Source organism: Protopterus annectens, chromosome 3.part1, assembly GCF_019279795.1.
Source record: "Protopterus annectens isolate FY-2018-M chromosome 3.part1, PAN1.0, whole genome shotgun sequence".
In the NCBI taxonomy this organism is placed as follows: domain Eukaryota; kingdom Metazoa; phylum Chordata; order Ceratodontiformes; family Protopteridae; genus Protopterus; species Protopterus annectens.
Window position 1 is genome coordinate 53879055 of NC_056732.1, and position 13120 is coordinate 53892174.

The window sequence follows — 13120 nt, forward strand, 5'->3', positions numbered from 1 at the left end:
CTATACCTACATAGTCAAATGTTTTAGATCTATATCATACACACATGGATCAATTTAGGAGGCCTGCCAATTCATTTATCCATATCTTTGAAAGTTGAGATGAAATTACACATCCCGGCTTGTCCACCTGTCTTTGAAAACTGCATGGAAACTAGAAACCCTGACAAAAGTCCTCTTAGGCACAAACACAGGAACAGAACCACAAAGCCAAGTGCTGTGAAGCAGCAGTACGCACAAATGTGCCACCAACACCAAAAAGACAAAAAAGCACAGCAAAACAAAACAAAAATGTAACAAATGACAAGAAAATTCACTCAAGAAAGCTAAAAACATTCAAGTAATGAAAAATGTCAAACAAGGCTACTTAGTGATGAGCAAAAAATACATACATTACTTACACGCTTTCACTCCTGAAAAGATATGTATTTTTTTTCTACTGCAATTTTACACCAATGCCTGCTAACCATCAGACTCGCTCTAAGTCAACTACACATACACAGAGGAAAGTCAAATCAGAGGGGCCATCACTGAAGCAGGCACCAGTGTTGGCTGTTTGTTTTTTGTTGATTGTGACCCTAATCACACTGTGCATGGCTACGATCCACTTGGGGTTCAATGTGCAATGCAATGGGGTTCCAACAAATTATCCATGCATGCGACTCGAGTCACTTGATAAGCACAGCATGAATGCATGCAATTCTGTACCACTAATACGTATAACTCGACACCACAGTTAAAATCAAGCACTGCAGATTTTATTTTATTTGATATTTGTTGACCAGGTTAGTCTAGCTGGGCAACAGCACTTTTTCAGCCGAGACCCGAGGAGAAAAGCTCCAATAAAAAAAACAGAAACAAAGAGAAATAACATGGTAAAAATATTCCAGTGAGAAGATTTTATCTAAACTAAGCATACATTGTACAAAGTAAAAAATGTCAGAGAAAGCGTACAAATAACATCATTCACAAATAATGTACAATATATACAACACAGAGTACGATCAATTTTGTATATAAATAAGAAACCGATCATAAGAGGTCATATGCTAGTGGAAGCTATAGAAGTAGAAGCTTTATAGGTATATAATATATACAGGGGATTAAACCCCATCTAAACGGCGAGTGACCAGACAACAGATCAGGAAGCCGAGAGTACAAACAGAAAAATGTTAGCATAGTATAAGGAAGTACAGAAACTGTTAGGATAGTATAAAGAAGCAGCAGAAAAAAGTGGGAGAGATAGACAGCAAAGGTTGTAAGGCAGGGAGATGCAATAAGTTGGCTTGTAGAGGAAGTACATTGTAGAAGAAATTAAAATTATGTTAAGTAGGGTCATTACATAGGCAGGACCAAGATTTATAGAGGCTTTCCTTCAGGGTTATTTTAAAAGGGGCTATATTAGATTGTTGAAATGGCATTACAGCAAATCTCGTTTCAATAACATAAATAGAGAAATCTGAAAACAGTGAACGCACAGGTCAGCAATTTTTTCCTAGGGAAAAAAACTGCTTGGCTTGAGCCATGATATTGCCCTTTACCCCACTGTAGTATGATCTCAGAGTTGGTATATTTAGTTAAGAGGTGTGTGGGCCCACTTTGTACCGTTTTAACTAGTCCGTTGTGTATTGTTGGTCAACCAATTTATTTTACTGGGGGGGGGGGGTCGGTGACGTGGGGTTTTGCTGTTTTTAGATTTCTCTGTGTGTCATCAAAACGACATTCGCTGTAATGCTGTTTCAACAATTTAATACAGACCCACTTTAAAGGACTTGAGGCTTAGGGTTAGTGATAGATCTGACATTTAAAGATAAAGGTAGTTTATTCCACGCATTAGCTACAGAGTAACTGTAAAAGAGCTTGCCAACATTTTTATTAGGCCTACAGACTTTTAGTAGGTGCTGTTGAGAGCTACAGAGAGCACACTCAGGAGTGCAAGGTTGGATCAGAGGAGAGAGAGAGAGAGAGAGAGAGAGAGAAGCATGAGGAGGGTTTACGTAGGATTCAATGTGCTATGAGAAGCTGAGATAGTAGAATTTGGTGATAAAAGCCTACACTGGCTGGAATTTTAATTGCAATGCAGTGGTGGGTACAATAAGGTTGGCTGGAGGCGGATCTTGCAATTTTATTATAGGCGAGTTCAAGTTTGGACAGAAGATTGGATTGGAGATTTGTGAGTATGATGGCTGCAAAGAGAAGTGTGGGAAGTAGGAAAGCTTGTGCAAGGGAGAGTCTTGAAGCATTTGTGAGGAATTTTTTTTATGCCTGTATAGCAGGCCCAGCTTTTGATGCGTCTTTTTAATGCATTGCTGAGTGTGGAGATCGAACTTTAGTTGGTCGTCGATAAGAACACCTAGAAGTTTAGTATGAGGTTCAGTGGAGATGGGCGTGTTGTTGAAAGAGGAGACCGTAAAGGTGGCTTTGTGATGTTGGACAGTTGCAGGGAGGAACAAGAGAAGTTTGGTTTTCTTTGGGTTAAATAACAATTGGTTGGAAGTAAGCCATCGTCTGACTGCGTGAAGGGACTCTTGGGTAAGGGTATGGAGGTGAGTGATGTTGGCAGAGTAGGAGATGATTGTAGAGTCATCAGCATATTGGACAACGGTATAGAGTGGGCAAGAAGAGTGGAGATCATTGATAAAGATGTTAAAAAGTAAGGGTCCCAGGATGGAACCTTGAGGTACCCCTGTTTGAACAGATAGGAAGAGAAATTGGATTGTCATTTCACTTCCTGGAATCTACTGAAGAGGTAGCTTGAGAACCAAGATAGCACATAGTTGGAGAGGTTTAGTGTAGTTAGTTTGGATAGAAGTAACTATCAAAGACTTTAGAGAGATCAAGAAACAAGCAGAAGACTAACTTATTGTTGTCAATGGATTTTGTTATAATATTTATGAAGGATGTCGAAGCAGTAGCAGTACTATGTTTTGGGCAAAATCCATGCTATGTGGTCATGCTATGTGGTCGAGAGAAGATTTTCTTGTAGAAAGTGGTCAAGAAGCTGTTTGTGAATGCATTTTTCTAGAATTTTAGGCAGAGGAGATAAGATGGCTATTGGCCTGAAGTTAGTGGGGTCCGTGAGTTGCCACCTTTATGCAAGGGAAGGACACAGGATATTTTTCCAATTAAAAAAATATAATTTATTATTGTTTATTATTTAAAGATAAATTTATTATAGTTAAAGTTTAACATTGCAAACACCACAGAATTTAGTTTTTACACAATTAAGAGTTTTGTTAACACCACTGCAGAATTAAGGCACGACTGCATGGAGTTTTATCACACAGAAAGGAATGGATCATGTAATGTGGAGGTCAGCTGTATGAGATAAAGGGAACTTAACCTTGAAAAGTAAATTTGTGTATGCATCAGAAAACTGCTTTCTTTCCAGCAGTTAGTCTGCATGAGAAAATAAAACATATGTACCAGGCGTGAGGAAAAACCATGCAGTGTGATGATCAGTGTTTTGTTTCTAGCAGTCTAACTTGTTAACTATACATTGTTAGAGCGAAATCAGCAGGTACAAAAGATCAGGGTTCTGTTATATTAATTAACCCTCCTTTCAGGATATTGAACATATGTGTCGGACTGTATTGAAAATGACAGAAGCTTTAAACACAAACCTTTCGGCTGACAGGTAAAGAGAGTTCCTGGCAGCTGTGTACTTTTTAAGACTGCTAATGGATATTTCTTAACCTAACAGCAGAACAAATAAAATACTACCATTTTGTTATCTTTTAGATACTTTATTAGTAGTGGTGCTGCGGTAGTGTTGTCGCCTCACAGCAAGACATTGTCCCGTTCGATTCTCAGCTAGAGCGTCTTCTGTGTGGAGGCATACGTGAATGGGCGTGCCTTCATTGAAGGTTGTGCGTCAGGGCTGGTAACTCGGCACGAAAAAATCCACTACCAAACATTAGCGGACCGGAGTTCCGCTGTGGCGACCTCTAACCGGGATAAGCCAAAAGACACAACATTAGACATTTCTTATAGACGATTTGTGCTGGTGCCCTGTGTTGTCTTTTCCATGTGTGCAGTAATTATTCTCCTTGTCTCTGAACTGTAGTACTCAGCCCTAAAACACTGACAACAAAGGATGCCATTCTGAAAGTCCAGTGCAAGCATGGAAAAAGTGAGACAGTTACAATTATTCATATTTGAGAGGAGGAAACAGGCAGATAAGAAGAAAGAGACAGAGTAATATGAATTGTTTGCAGATAAACAGTCTAATGCCAATTCATGAACATCGCTAGTAAAGGCTTTGTATTCTCATCCTATCTACAGTGGCCAAAACATTAGTAAAGCTCTATATCCAGATTACATTACAAATATTTTACCATACTTAAAACTAGATCAACAAGGAAAAAAAATCAGGCAGGATGCTGGGGCAGCTGATTGGTCATTACAACATCCTTAAAGTATCTAGATAATAAACTAAAATAACTTGCAAATAAATTTCCAAAATTAGAAGTAAAATGTAAAAATCATCATTACAAACGTCATTCATTCACAGAGATTCTTTAGAGAAAGAACTGACTGAATCAAAAGCAGAAAACAAGGACTTTATCAATAGGAAAAGTACAGCAGTGCATGTGACAACATGGGACAGAATGGATGAAACCTCCCTCTGCAGTAAAAGGGCAAGCATTAGTGTGCAACCAAGAGCTCAATCCAGCCATGAGGGAGGGCGACTGCCTGTCACTACATGATGACCATGAGAACTATGCTTTGTTATGCGGTCCATTAATAGATGGATGTCATGTGGTGGAAACAAGAGGTGTTAGTACAGAAAACAAGAATCATAGAAGTGGAGAGAAATGTAAACATACACTTGGGAGTTAATCAACTGGATTCAGACATACAGACAAAAGCCAGGAGAGGAAGTTTGTTTTGGCTCCTTCTGTCACAAAAGGAAATATTGTCAGCCTAGCTATCTGGAATTTTGTAAACAATTATATGTCATTTGTGAATATTGATATGAAGTGCGACAGAGGGGGATACTGCCAGCACAGCTGTCTGGAATTTTGTAAATGGTTATGTGTCATTTGTCAATATTAACATGATTCATATTGTGTTACAAGTGTATTAGAACTGTACGTCATATAAGATGGTTTGTAGAGACGTGTGCTGAAGAGATACGTTGGAGTACTCAGCTTAAAAAGATGTAGCCACAGTGTACCTACTAGAAAAGAACAGAAATGTACATAAACTATTGAAACTGTATATATTTTAACAGTGGCAATTGTCACATAGAAGGCAAAACTTCAGAAAAACATCTGAAATTAAATTATTTTATAACTGAGCCATAAAAGATGGTTTCACTGCAACAGCAGACAATGTCTAAAACTAGAAGTTTTTTGTATTGTCTTTAAATGTGGAAGAATGTGCGTTATTTTACGACTTCCACCATTTGCCTTGATTTTAAGAGAAGTCCTTGTTTATGTATTTCACAGAGAGATGCTAAATGCTACAAGCTGTAGTGGGGGTTTTCACCTGGGATAGTCAGATGACAAGAAGTGATGTCATGCTGCAAGTATCCCAGCAGCAATATCTGAGATATTAATTTAAGAACTCTCTGAGAGAGGTAGTGCATTCTGTATTTGTCTTTGAACTTTAATTGGCTGGAAAACCCATTCACCACATCTGTCTTGCCCGGTTCTGTAAGTAAGCTAACTATGGTGCAGCAATTTCTCTTAGATTCAGACAGAAATCTAGGGAAGTATAGTCTAGAGGTTTTCTTTATTTGAGACGGTTATGCAATGTTGTTTTAAGTATTTTCTGTGTTTTTGAACTCTGATGTATGTGGTTAATATTTGTGAGAGATTTAAGCTCTGAGAATGTTTGCATGTTTATTTGGTGACACTGTGTGGGCCAGTCCTAATGGCCTTGCTCTTGGTCAAACTACCATTTGGATTACTAGTAACATTACACAGTAAATAGCTGAACTGCAGTGGTGGTGCTGCGGTAGCATTGTTGCCTCACAGTAAGACGTTGTCCTGTTCGATTCTCAGCTAAAGCGTCTTCTGTGTGGAGACATGCGTGAATGGGCGTACCTTCGTTGAAGGTTGTACGTCAGGGCTGGCAACTCGGTACGTAAAACTCTACTGCCAATCATTAGCGGACCGGAGTTCCGTTGTGGCGACCCCTAACCGGGAAAAGCCGAAAGATACAACAACAACACAGTAAGTAGCTGATTAAGAGTCAGCTGGTGGCAGTGATAACACATAGGTGCCGGAACCATATTACGAGAGGGAGGGAGTGCCTCCCTCACTTTTCCAGCTGCAGGACCAACTTCAGTAAGCCACATAGGCAATTAAAAGCTGAGTCTTCTTTAAGGATCCATGCGTGTATTGCATGCACCCCAAAGTGGAAGTCCACTCCTCACTTACACGTGCACGGAATTTAAAACTAGTTGTGCTGTTCCATTTTTAAGGAGAGTTATGTCCTCTGCTCTTTTTTTCTGAAATCACATTTGTGACTGCCCTCCAAGTGTTTTCCAGACAAGGAGATCTCTCACATTTGTTGTTGCCCAAACTAGCTATTCCGCTGAGCTTTCTACGGAAGTTTAGTGACATTTTTCTCTCGTGTGTGGAGAAAAGCAGGGTCCCGAAATCACTCACATTTGCTGTGTTAAGAGCAGCAGGGTCCCGAAATCACTCACATTTGTCTGTGTTAAGAGCAGCAGAGTCCTGAAATCGTGTGTGTGTGTGTGTGTGTGTGTGTGTGTGTGTGTGTGTGTGTGTGTATAGAGCAGAATAGTCCTGAAATCATGTGTCTGTGTGTGTGTGTGTGTGTGTGTGTGTGTGTGTGTGTGTGTGTGTGTGTGTGTGTGTGTGTGGAGAGCAGCAGAGTTCTAAAATCGTGCGTGTGTGTGTCTATGTGTAAAATACCCCAGTTAGGTATACATGGCAATTAGTGTTATTCAGGCTCAAACCCTGTACCTTAGGTACAAGAGCCTGAATTCTGTACCCACACCACTTGTGCTTCAAGGAGTTGATTTTCACAGAATATTTGGCTCATACTTTTGGTCTGTTACTCTTAAAATGTGTGGTTTTCTGGCAAATCAGTGAGAATTGAATTCACTAAATAATGATAGCCGTTTAAGTTTTAGTCTGACGGTCTTTCAGGAAACACATGGTAACACAAACCACTTCATTTTAGTAACTTTCTAAGATTATACAAGCAATATTTAAACCGTGTCCCTAGTTTTTGGGCCTTTGCCCCCTCCAAATAAATTCTGTTTTCCAGATTTCTTGTGCTGCAAAGTCGAGAGATTTAGTTAAGTGTCAAGTGGATTTTACAAGGAGCAAAGAGCTTCAGGGGAAGAGAAGTTTAGTGCTGCTTATATTAAGTTGTCTGCATTGTAAGTAGCACAACAGGTAATATGCTTGCTTTTGACTCAGAAGGCTGTGGGTTCTACTCCCACAGTATGCAGATGGATCACCGACACTGTATTGTGTTGTACTTCAAAGGGAGTGGATGCTGCAGTCGTGTGACTTTGGAAGTGTAATGAATAACTATGAACCTGTTATCAGTTTGCCATCCATTCCCTATTGCAATAGTACCAGCTTACCATTTTTTTAATGTAACAGGCAGTTTATTCTTCAAGTGCAACAGGCAGTTTATCTCTAGATAAAACAATGAACTATAAAGTTGTTTGGTAGCAGCAACCTCTTCATTAGTTACAGATCCATTTCATGTGGAATTACTTATATGACTCACTTCTGCAGAGATTTTGCATATTTACTGATAATGGTGGATTGTAATGACAGAAGTTTGAGTGGCCTCTTATGGTTGAAATATTCTGAAATGGGTAGTTTTGTCATTACTGGTTCATACATTTTTTTTCATTGCTTACTAGAAGACTGTTCATAATTACAAATTTAAAACACGCTCTAACAAGTGTGCTGTATTATACAAGGAATATAATTTAATACAATCAGGAAGGTGAATCAAAGAACACATAAATGTATGCATGGCCCTAAAACTTTGTAAGGAGCCTATGGTTTTGAAAACAGCCCAGAGGTAAGCTTAGTCCTCCACTGGCCAGATGCAAAATGAATGTGGGTTTCAAGGGCAGAGAAGTTAACTGCTCATGCTAAGTCTGTTTTCATTGCGGGAGAGTATTGTTTAGCAAATGGCTCAGTGTTTGTCTGAAACAAGTGTAAAAAAAAAGTAAAAGGAAATACCAAAGGGCTTTGGCCAACTAAATTTGAGATGACTGCAAGCTAGGAGCAGTTATTGAATCCCCAAATGACAACCATCACGCAGGAAGGTTTGTCCCAAACAATAACTGGTGCCAGAATCATGAATTGAAACTAAACTCCAAAAAATACATCATACATATCCTTTGGGAAGTCATCTGCTCCAGGGAACTGCCAAATTGGCAATGCCCCCTGAGAAATGACCAGTTGTTTGGCATTTGGGAACTTGTGTATACAGTAACCTAACTTTTGACCAAAATGTGCCCAGAGTCATAAGAAAGTCTTTCTATATTGCACAGTGTATAAACAAATGGATTGTGACTAGATCTAGAAATGTTATTGTCCCCTTTACAAATTTCTCATTAGGTCAATCATTTTATATAAATGCCCACTTTGTCATATATCTGTCCAGACCCATGCAACAAATGGAATATCCCCAGAGATACCTTACAAAAAGGATACAAGTCCTAACCAATAGGTCTTGCATGGACCACCTCAAAGATTTATCAATGTACTCAGTATCCTACAGAGTGCTTAGAGGTGACATGTCTGCCATACAAGGCATCCTCAGACCCAATACAGATGAACCTACTGAACATCAGCAAGTCAAATGGTATCAGAAATACTCAGTCCAGGTATCTAAACTGAATGTTGTGGAGAGATGGATATATATCGCAGAGGCTACCACTGTTCCAGAACAGAGTATCCATTCAAGTAAAACAAAGCTCATCCCTGTCCATATTCAAATGCAACTTGGATCTAAGGATGGGTAATAGAAAATGTACTCCACGACTGCACCTTGTGCCACTAATGGATAGAAGCAGTTCCTAAATGCTGCATCCCTTACATGGGTCTCTTCAAATTATCTATGGCATGATCACAGTTATTCTCACAAGGGCTAATATACAATTATCAGCCAAGGGATAGGTAAGACCGATCAGGAAATGTTAATTCAAGCACCAAAAGAAAATTGGCTAAGCTTAAAATGCCCTACAAGTCAGCCTATGTTGTGGTAGTAAGTAGTTTTAAAATATTGCCCTTTTTAGATCACTAAGTGCCCCTCTCACTCTACACCCCCTCCAGTCTTCAACAGTTTTTGATGCCTATGGATAACTACCTTATAGTCTGGGCAAAAGGGGGCATAGACAGTAAACCTATGTCAGCCTTTCCCAGGTATGAGTACGTGTTTATATATAAATCAGATCTCAAAGAGTGTGTGTGTGTGTGTGTGTGTGTGTGTGTGTGTGTGTGTGTGTGTGTGTGTGTGTGTGTCAGTACTTTGGCAGTGACATGAAGCACTGGTTGAACAGCGAGGGTGTTGGCGGTCTTGGCTTAGCCACTCAGCTGAGATCTCAACTCTTTAGCTGTTCACTGGGTAGTCTTACTGGAGATCGAGGGAGAAACCAGCCCCAGACTGACTATGGTCTTTGTGTGCTCTTAAGGGAAATTGCACTTTACTGTGTGTGTACTTGTCATCCTCCCAGTGTGTACGTCCCTCACTGCTGCCAGTGGTGAGGATTGAGGCTCCTTGATTACTGGGCCAATGGTAGGGCGTCACACCTTCAAGTTTGGGAAACAGATGGACATGCAATAACTTAAGTGCAGAGGAGATATACACATGCTCCCAGTTAGTATCAGCACCTACATTTAAAATATTATTAATGCATTACATCCACACAGTGTGGAGGTTCAGAGTCTGATTGTTTGGCTAACAACTGCAACTGCCTTCACCTAGCATAGACTGATATTAATGAATTTAATGACTATAAACCTTGGGAAACAATGGGGGAGGCTACTATTATTAAATTAATAAAAAAATGCACCTACATGGTGAAAGACAGTGACATCAGCTACAGCAGGCAGTGTTAAACAGCAAGTTTGGGTTGTGGGACAGACACTGAGAAAATTAGTAGAAGAAAGGGAATAAGGAAAGGCACAAAGGGCAAATGCAGGGTAAAAAGGAAGCCAAGAAAGCAGACGTTTATAGATCTTTTAAAATGTGGACTAGCAGCACAAGACACTAACAGAATAAGAATGGAGAAAATGCATAAATATGGCAAAAGGAGCAGAAGGGAAGAGAGTAAAAGGAAAAAACAAACTGGAAAACAGACAGTCCCTGTACTAACTGCAGTAGTCACAGCCTCTTTCACCTGTCCTAATCTAGCAAGTGACAATATAGTGTGGTACTGAGAGAGGGTACAAAAGTCAATTTAGGATCTAGACTGTGGCCAAGATATCTGGAAGAAATGTAATGCCAGAACAGAAGCACCAATGCAGCTTAATTTTAAAATTTCTGTATCGGCTCTGTAATGCCCTAAACAAACTTCTCAATGGACACACCTCCTTCTCTCGAGATGGATATCTGCAGAACCACTCTGGTGATGTACAGGGATAAAACACTGACTATGGCCCAGTCTACCTGGTTCAATTAGTGACTCAGGTGACAGACAGAGCAGCAGGGAGGGATGCGCATACCTATCATGGGAAGGAGGACATTCAATAATGCTCCCTGAAGTGAGTCAAGGTAGACAATGATAAACAAAAACTACATGCAGACATTGTGTGCTATGTATAAACGTTATACAGCACACTGTAGGGCTACTACTCCCTTCACAAATGTGTACAATGTGGGGGATGAAGGGGGTAAGTCACTATACATGCAGTCTAACCCCATTCTACAGCCACAGTACTTTATGTGGAGCCACGTATACTGTGCCAGAAGATACAGCAAACCTCCTGGCTGACAAATTCAGCTCCAACTTTACCCATCTCTCCCACTCAACCTTTCCTCAGGAAATATCATCAAATATAACTCCACCTGCCATCACTAGGGAACAGGTCCTTAATGCTCTCTCTAAGACCAAGAATACTGCATCAATGCACACAATATCCCAGGATGATTTCTAAATAGCATGAAACATGACCTATCAGGGCCTCTGGAATTACTATTTAACTGCAGCCTCCAAACAGGTTTCATGCCTCATGAATGGAGAAAGGCAACAGTCATCCCTCTGCACAAAGGTGTGCCATCTACAGACCCTGGAAACTACAGACCCATAAGTCTCACTAGTTTTACATGTAAAGCCATGGACAGAATTATCATGGAGAAGATCAGAGATATAGTAAACCTCCAGACACTGGACCCAACCCAGTTTAGTTTCACTAAGGGGAGATCATGCCTACTCAACCTGCTGGACTTATCTGAGAAGGTCACAAAAGCAATGGATGAGGGCAAAATCGTGCAAACAGCCTACCTTGACCTGGCCAAGGCATTTGACACAATACCCCACTTAGGTATTGTTGACAAACTGAAGAGGTTAGGTACAAACCCATATGTCACCCAGTGGATAGCCAACTGGCTCAAAGACAGGACCCAAGAAGTTAGAATTGGGGAGTCCATCTCTACAGAGATGCCAGTCACAAATTCAGTCCCTCAGGGATCAGTCCTTGGACGATTTTCTGCAGGTGCAGGCAATACTGGTACCACAACTGCACAGTTCCACAACCCCGACAAATTGAAGCTGCTGAGGCCCACCAATAGGAGCTCTAAAAGTGCCAGATCCACATAATATGGTAATGATACTAGTTCCACTATTATGTCTAACAGGTTAATATGATAGTACTAGGCTAGCTGCCCTTGCAAGCCATTTTAAGTCTAGCCAATTTCCCTTTTTATGCTCAAATTAAATCTACCCTATTTGGTGTTAGACTGGCCTTCCCATCCCATGGTCAATAATTATATATTACCCATAATAAGAATAACTGGGATCATACTATACATAATCTGAGGGGACCCATGCATGGGATAAAGCATTTACGAGCTGCCTCTGTCCACTAGTAGTACAGGGGGCTGCCCTGGGGTAAATGTTCCGTTTCCCATCCACAGATCCAAGTTGCACTTGAATATGGACAAGGATGAGCTCTGTTTTAGTAGGACAGGGAGTCTGTGCCAGAGCAGCTGTATCCTCTGCAACATATACCTGTCCCTCCAAACCATTCTGTTGATTTTGCAGAAGAGGTCTAGATTTCTAGAGACAGTACGTCTGATGCCATTTGACTTTCTGATGTACAGTAAATCCATCAGTAATAGGTCGGAGGATGCCTTGTATACGGGACACAGGTCACCTCTTAGCAGTCTGTAGGAGAAAGAGTATATAGTGACAGGGCCTTAAGTTGGTCCATGTAGGATATATTGATTAGGTCTTGTGGTATTTCTGTGGGCATTCCAGTTGTTGCATGTGTCTGGACAGATGCATGCCAAAGGTGGCATTATATTCAATGAATGGCCTAATGAGGGCTGAGGAAAGAATGAATGAAAGGCAAATCTTTACAATTTACAGTTAGTGAGGGTGGAGAAAATGACTTTAGGAAATAATTAATAAGGTATTTGTCTGTATTGTACTGTGTCACTCTTCAATGCAACAGCAATAAGAAAGTCTCTAGCACTGGAGCACATAGTATACACTGGATATTATGCACCATTCACAAAGAAATCCATTCTTTTTTACTCTGGAGTTCAATATAATGATCAATAAACTATAAAATGTACCACCAAGATACATGGAAGAATAAAATGTTAATGCTTAAAACTCAAATAAATGTTCACCAGCTCTGTGGTGTAGAGGGATAAAGCCCCGACTACATGGAAGGTGACCAGAGTTTAAGAAATGGCTCTGGTGCCAGGTTGAGCTGGCCAGGTAGGAAGGGGGTTAGCTGCTGCTACTGACTCACTCATCTTGGCAGAGGGAGGTGGAGCTGACTTGCCACAAAAGTGATACCTAGCAGGAGCACTAGGTGCTGCCTAGTGGAGATAGAGCCTGCCAAGCATGCTCAGTCATGGTGCATTCACACTAGTAGCCGAGGACAGAAGTCAATGTGTGGAGGCACACTTCCCCTTGGGAGACACAAATGACAAAGCC

The 13120-nt window shown here is 40.6% G+C and overlaps 1 protein-coding gene across 3 annotated transcripts in view; it reads right to left on the reverse strand.

Moving 5' to 3' along the window:
• The window catches only part of RALBP1 (ralA binding protein 1), a 597292-nt gene that overhangs the window by 520971 nt on the left and 63201 nt on the right, over positions 1-13120 (reverse strand). The window lies entirely within an intron of this gene.